Here is an 8,298-nt window from a genome sequence, read left to right on the forward strand (position 1 = left end):
GTATTTGTGTTAAAAACGAAAACAGTGTGTATCAATCTTGTTGGCAAATATCATAAACTGACTGAATATCAGCATTTATTTAAATACTAAATCCAAAGTACAATTTAACTACTAAATTCAAATTATCAGTTAACTTGGCTTCGGACTATTCGAAATTATAATACGTAACACCAGATATCACCATCACTAATTTGTTCTATTGTCAACTGAATAACACAGAAAAGAAAGTTTAAGCTAGAGGGTTATCCATGGCTCTACCACCTTCAAAACTACATCTAGTGGACTTCCTTACTCCTTTTGAGGCCACTTTACACCAGACAAAACAGGAATCAATGTGGACTAAAAGTGATTTAACACTTGATAATATTAGGACTCATACCATCTGTATTGCTGTCTATAATTACAATCAATACACACATACATACAAAACAAATCTACTCAGCAAAGATGAGATGTGTGCCTTGAAACAATTTAAATGTAGCAAGAATATAATTATTACTAAGCCTGACAAAGGTAACGGGGTTGTAGTCTTAATAAGGCTAACTAGGTACATAAAGTAGAACACATTCTCAATAATCTCACTAAATTTCGGAAACTTAATAATAATTCAATTTCAACTACAAAAGTTCTTTTAAACATAAAGAAAAGCAACATTATTTCTGAATCTCTTTTGCGACTAATTTATTATTCTATATTATACAACAGACCGGCTGTTTTAATGATTATATCACATATTGTTTTTCATTTCACCAAAGGTAAAATTGAAAATATGACTTGTAACGTAGAGGCATAATGAATTTCTTTATTCACTGCACTCTCTGTTGTGGACTGCATTTTAGTTTATTCAAGGCTCATCAGAACAGTAGACCAAAGAAATAGCTAGATCCTTATAATAGTGATGTGTATATAATATCTATGGGGCTTGTAAGTCCTTTTTCACTTAAAGTCCGCATTGTGCCTAATATATATTATTCGGTATTATACAACTGACCAAATGTTTAATGATTATAATACAGATTTCATTTCACCAAAGGCACAATGCCATAATATTATTCACATATCTAAATTAACTGAGGTTACTGTATGGTGAATTTAAAGGGTTTAATACCTCATAAATAATAAAATCAGGAATAAATGTTTATTAACATATCGAGGAAAAAAAAGAGAGGAAATAATCGCGTGCTTGTCGTCATTTATGAAAATATAGCCATCAGAGAGATTTGCTACCGTAACTGAAAACACCATCGCCAGATAAACAGAAATAGAAGCAAAATTTAACATTATATCTTTAAACACTCCCAATAAAAAACAGTATTTACCATTATACCTGAAAATACCGCTGACAAATAAACAGAAATAGAAGCGAAATTTAACATTATATCGTTAAACATTCCCAATAAAAAATAGTATTTACCATTATACCTGAAAATACCGCTGACAAATATACAGAAATAGAAGCAAAATTTAACATTATATCTTTAAACATTCCCATTAAAAAATTGTATTTACCATTATACCTGAAAATACCGCTGACAAATAAACAGAAATAGAAGCAAATTTTAACATTATATCTTTAAACATTCCCAATAGAAAATAGTATTTACCATTATACCTGAAAATACCGCTGACAAATAAACAGAGATAGAATAGTATTTATTTTTATACCTGAAAATTCCAACAGCAAAGAAACAGAATTAAAAGTAGTGTTTACTTTTATACCTAAAAATTCTTACAGAAATATAAAATAAAATTAGAAACAGTATCTAATGTCATACACTAAAAAGAATTAATATCATCAATGAAGGGTTAAGGAAACAGTTTTATGTTAAATGAAACAGTTTTACCATCACATTAGAGAACATCACTACCGAAGATGCATATTTTAACACAACAGAATTATTATTATGTATATTTAAAAAAAAAAAAAGATGAAAATGAAGGAATGGGTATACCAAAAAGTGAGAAAACAAGGTAGGAATGAGTATTGTGTAATAGAACTTTCTCTGTATAACCTCACAAGGGGGCGTGTCCAACATCAGGTCCATGCCTATTTCGTTTACCCTTTCTGTCCTGTATACAATAAGCCAGGTGGACTAAACTTATCAAACTTAGTTATGCTTATCATGCAATGACTAGAGGTTTCTGTGAATCGAATCATTGCAGACAATACATGTACTGTAAAGTCTGTTTATACAACACTAGAAGAATCAGATGTTTGTGTGAACCCATAACTTGTATGTTTTTGTTTATTTACATCTTGTTCCTCCTATTACAATTGAATGAGGCGGTAATAGAATTTCGTACATTAGCTATATAGGTGGATTAGAATACAAAGGTAAAAAATCCTAAGAGGTTTCTGCATATCGATGTCATGGATTCGTTACTGTTTACACAAAAGGAGAAGAATCATAGACACACTTTTGTATGTATCCATAAGTTGTATAATATCATGAACACAGAAAAACAAAGTAGGCATAGACACATCCTCTTGTGAGGTTGTACAGAGGAAGTTTTATTACACTATGCTCATTCCTACCTTGTTTCCTCACTTTTTGATGCACCCATTTACTTCACTTTCAATTTTTTCCCACTTGTTCATGCACTTTTTTCATACAAGGCGACATGATTTGATGCATCATTCATTATTTGTGTTGATATCCTGTATGTATATCATCAGTGTGAGTGTGGACCATAATATTATGGTATGTGTAAATAATGGTGTGTGTGTGTTTGTGTGTGTGTTGTGCATTCTCTTCACGCTAGCACTAGCACGTGGTCCCTGTGCTATTGTTCTATTTGGCGCAGTTATAACTATGGTAAGTCTGTTTGTTACACAGCCAATGCTTTCAATAATGTCAGCCAGTCAGTGAGATTGAAAAATTTGTGGTTTTGTGAATTTTTTGTATCTGCTCTGCTGATTTTCTCAAGTGGTTCTATGACTTGTAATTTTGTATGTGGTTTGTTTATCACCTAATGGTATCTCTCAACTACTTTTAAAGATTTATTATTTGGTTGTTAAAGGTTTATATGAATAAATAGTTTGTATTGCATGTATTGTGTATCCGCCCTTTTCTTACTATTGGTAGTATTGTACTTATGATAATGTGTTTTATTCGAAGCTATGCTCAAACAGTAAATAGGAAGATTTTATAAGAAAACAAGAGTTTATAAATTAAGTATATTATTTTTTTGTGTCATCTTTTATTGTCAAAGAATTGTATATTATTCACAAATTTCTTTGCGACTTTTGAAGCGTTGATGAGTAAATGAAACTGGTTTAAAACGCCCATCAGAAATTATTTTATTAAATTAAAAGGGTTTTATTTTATTTACATCATCTTATGTATTGATATTCAATATATTTCACGAAAAATCATAAAGTAACAGAAGGCTGCATTTACAAAAAATGGTGGAAAAAGAAAAAAACATATCAGGTCATTTAACGAAACACGGAAAAAGTTGTAAGATCCAGTATCAGAAACCAATTACCGTATTTTTCGGAATATAAGACGCACCGGTGTATAGGACACACCCTTATTTTGAAGACAATGTTTTGGGGAAAACTTTACTATACTAACTTTACTAACTCCATTACTATAATTAATTTTTTTATTATTTAGGGAGCATTATAAATAGTTGTGTTTTTAAAAGAAAAAAACTACTATTGTTATAAATAACACATTCAACTGAACTAAACTATGCATGCCTATTTAAATATATTGACACATGGCTTGTGTATATCGTATATATACATATATATTATTCATATCTTCGGTGTATAGGACGCAAGCAGATTTTGGCATCAAATTTTGGGGTAAAAAGTACGTCTTATACACCGAAACATACGGTAATGCGCTCTGCATGTGGAAAATAAAAACATAAATTTATTACTTTAGGAAGTGGTAGTTGTTCATAATATGCACTTATATACAGTAAACACATTGTGAAACAAAAATTAGTTGATATGTTTCTCTGAAGTGTATTTTCGATCAATTGAAAAATGTTCAATGGAAACGTAATTTTCAAAAAATAAACTATCATTTGGATTATCAAAGCTGGCTTATTTTCCGATATTTTTCATGATGTATTAGACTCCTGACTTGGCCTACGTAAAACTAACCTAGGGATATTTCTGGAGCTTTAGTAGGTTCGAAACGGCGGCTTAAAAGCAAACGTAATGCCACAGAAATTAAATTCGTTATATTAAAACGAATTTGGAGTCTCACCACGTCGTTACAGTCCGTGTTGCCATGTTCGTTTATGCTATATCTGACGACCGTGCATCTTGACAAGAGTCCTGTAACGCTGTCATGTCCAACTAATACCACTTCTCCCTGCCGGCTTTTGATAATCTATCTTGTGACCGACTGAGGCACAGAAACACATATACGTTTCGCCTGGCAACTTGCCCAGTAAGTCTTCGTATGGACTAACATAAATACTAGTTTATTTCTCCACTTGCTTCAGGTATGCGACAGTTGAAATGGAGGTATGACTGGAAGCCTAATCTTGGTGAATATATTTCCTGTTGACCTTGTTTACAAACGGAGATCGTTCCCGATTACGTTGTGTATTGTTACCTCAGACGAATGGACGGCTTAAGCCATTGATCTTTGGTTTCGTGGATTGTCACCTGTTACAAGATACCGCACTTTGCTTATCAGGGCTTGGTAATGACTTGTTGCAGGTCTCTTTCTAGTTGATCCTTTTACACCAAGTTCATCCATATTGCTTTGTTTTCCAAAGTCATTAAACACAAGGAATATCTTTGTCTCGGAAATTCTAAATCTCCGATGCAGACACACTTTTATGATCCGAGTGTGCGAATATTTTGTGTCGGAAAGGACTATTACATAGCTTTCAAAAGCGATAAACTTTCGCAACGCCAAAATGTAGTTCTGATGCAATTCGTTCCACCGCGACTTTGTACGGGCTATGTCATGTGACTTGTTGATTTGGATATTCAAAATTGTTTTAGTGTAAAGTACTCAGCCGTGTGTACAATAAATGCTTTATTTTTATAAGTAATACCTTGTATAACAGTAATATCAGTCCAAATAATTCTGTTCACTCTGAGATAATTTTCATTATATATATATATATAGTAACTGTGTGAACAGGGTGTGAATATTTGTTATGCCTTTAAATTTAAGTATTTTCATTTCATCGAAAGGGATCCGAAGACCACCTGGAAGGGTCTCCTGTCTTAACCACACGCACCACGATGTAGTATTGTGTTGTCTGTCAGTCAGTCAGTTGACACTAAAATTATGTCACGTAAGGGACGCTTAACGTTGCAATTTGTACTGTCGTGACGTCAGTAAAACTTACGCATGCCATGAATCATAAGAAGAATTATGCACTCTGTAGGCTACAACACAATATGACATATGAACTTCAAAAGCAAAAAATAGAAATCTTTATTACTCTTAATTTTGATTTCATTTACTCTTGAAACAGAACACTTTCGTGCACCCTGCAGAAGTACATCTAGTAAAATATTTATATTTGTAAGTGTTCCAATGATCTACATTTGTAGCCATTGGAGTGAACTGGTGTTTTCGAGATATGTTACTGAAGATATGAGAAGGAAATATCATTTACATTTCTATTATACTGATACATAAATAATATTCCGGAAGTATTAAAAAAGAAAGAAAAACATTTTGAATCTAAAGAAATTTTGTAGAAATACGCTTGCAGAAATCTAAGCCTCTATCTTTATATTAAAATCATGCTCTTTTCTCTCATGTCTTTACACATTCCTAGTTCAAAATGGATTTATATTGGCGTAAAGCCACACTATGAGAACACATGAACTTCCTTTCAGGCTCAGTAAATTACACAAGCCTGCGAATTTAAACTTCATATAAGTTGTTCTGATTTTAATAACGGATTTTCCATAATTCAGCTACACAGATTTCGAAAATAATATCATTTTTTTCTATCACGTAAGAATTTTTTACATAACGGGAAGAATAAAAACTCTTAGATCAAACAAATTATTACTTGGTTTACCACAATGAACATTTTCATCATTATGTTTGTTAACAAAAATACAAACAAACTAAAGAAAAGGGAAGAACATTGATGTCAAACGAATATGCATCTTCATTCATCCTGATTTCATTATTTATTTATTTTTTTGTGAATTCTACATCTTTTAATCTCAAACTACATGTTGTGGTCTTTCTTTTATGCATTGCGTTATGAAGTTTTATTAAAACATTTTACGTGATGGAGACAAATGGATATCATTTTCGGATTCAGAATACAGGAATTACTGTAGGACATGTAAAAATTCAAAACAATAAAACCATCGCAGACCTATGTTTCACTTGCATTACATTGTCACTTAGGCATTTTGTAAGGTTTTTCTTGCATTTTATTTAGGAAAGTTATTTCATTGTCACTTGATTTAGGAATGTTGAAAGGCTCTTCTTGCTATTTGATTTAGAAATTTGGTACATCCTTTCTTTTCATTTATTTAGAAACGTTGTAAGGCTTTTCTTGCCATTTTATTTATAAACTTTCGAAAACTTTTCTTGCCACTTACTTATGAATGTTGCGAGACTTTCCTTGTTATATATTTATGAATGTAGTAACACTTTCCTTGTCACTTAGTGAGGAATATTGTAAGCTTTTTCGTGTTACTTATTTAGAAATGCTGCAAGGCATTCCTTTCCATTTTATTTAGGAGTGTCGTAAGGTTATTATCGTGATTTATTTAGAAATGTTATAAAACTTTCCTCGTAATTTTATCTAGAGTTGTTGCAAGGCGTAAAATTTAAATTTAAAATAGAGGATAAAATAATTTCTGCTTGACAACTAGTAACGTAAAAGGTATTATAAATGTCCCTTAAATTACCTTGACTGCCGTATGCATTAACTTTTCAAGTCTCGTCCTTTTGGACTTGTTATTGAAGAACAGACTAACGTTTAAACGAAGATGATATGACTATGAGGTTGCAGTTACCTTTAACCCCAACTTGCATCAGAGTAATTTTTCTTGGCGGACTCCAACTTCGGAATGCACGAGGAACTATACCGTTCATCCGGGGCAGTCTCACGACAGGCGGCTGCTAGGGCAAGGGGGTGTATCTTCAATTTCACTACAGTAACGCACGCGCTTTATAATGAAAACACTTCACCCTAGGCTATAGAGATCCGTGTCACGCGCACAATGAAAACGAAATCAGTTTATTAATAGAAGGATGTAGTACCCCGATATTAGGGCTGCACTAAGGGGGGTCTAGATGTCGAAAAGGTCTTGACCTCCGGACCACAACGTGAGTGGTAGAAATATTTGCTCATTATCCTTGACCCTTTGCTGATCTCTGGTAGGTATAGAAAAATATGACTTCAGCTTTTCTTTGTTTCTATGCAATAACTTTGTTACGGTTATCTTAATGTTTCAGAGCCTCGTGGTATCAGGAATAGATTCATTTATTCACTCGAACAGTTAGAGCATGAACGTTTACGTTTATAGGGCTCTACATCGTTGTCAATGCCTAAGTAGCATACTTAGAAAAACAATTTCTTCATCAGGTTTCGTTATTCATTCCCAATAAGTAATTGCTGCTGTAACAAGGAATGCTCATGTTGCTGCTGTAACAAGGAATGCTCATGTTGCTGCTGTAACAAGGAATGCTCATAGAACAGTGCTTTTTTAAAACAAATTTCTTTTTTTATTTTCAGTTGGTGGTCCATGTAATTGAACAATCATATTAGTAATTTACTCTATTTACTGCTAATTAATGAAATGCATACATACCTATTATTTACAAACTTCTATTTCAAAACAATTTTTTACAATGTTTAGGTATTCTGAAGCTGTTTCTGTTTAAAGTAACAAAAAAGCAGACAAGTGTGTGAATAAAGTTGTTTGGAAGTCTCAATTTTTTTCATACATTTGATCTTTCATATTAAATAATTTTCATGAAACCAAACATACAGTGACTTCGACCACTGCTCGATGCTTAATTCATCAGGTGGAAACCGTGAGTATCTCTGTTTCGAGGTCTATTTTTTCATACATTTGATCTTTCATATTAAATAACTTTCATGAAACCAAACATACAGTGACTTCGACCACTGCTCGGTGCTTAATTCATCAGGTGGAAACCGTGAGTGTCTCTGTTTCGAGGTCTATTTTTTCATACATTTGATCTTTCATATTAAATAACTTTCATGAAACCAAACATACAGTGACTTCGACCACTGCTCGGTGCTTAATTCATCAGGTGGAAACCGTGAGTGTCTCTGTTTCGAGGTCTATTTTTTCATACATTTGATCTT

The sequence above is a fragment of the Limulus polyphemus genome, unplaced genomic scaffold (genome assembly GCF_000517525.1).
Source record: "Limulus polyphemus unplaced genomic scaffold, Limulus_polyphemus-2.1.2 Scaffold544, whole genome shotgun sequence".
Lineage (NCBI taxonomy): Eukaryota > Metazoa > Arthropoda > Merostomata > Xiphosura > Limulidae > Limulus > Limulus polyphemus.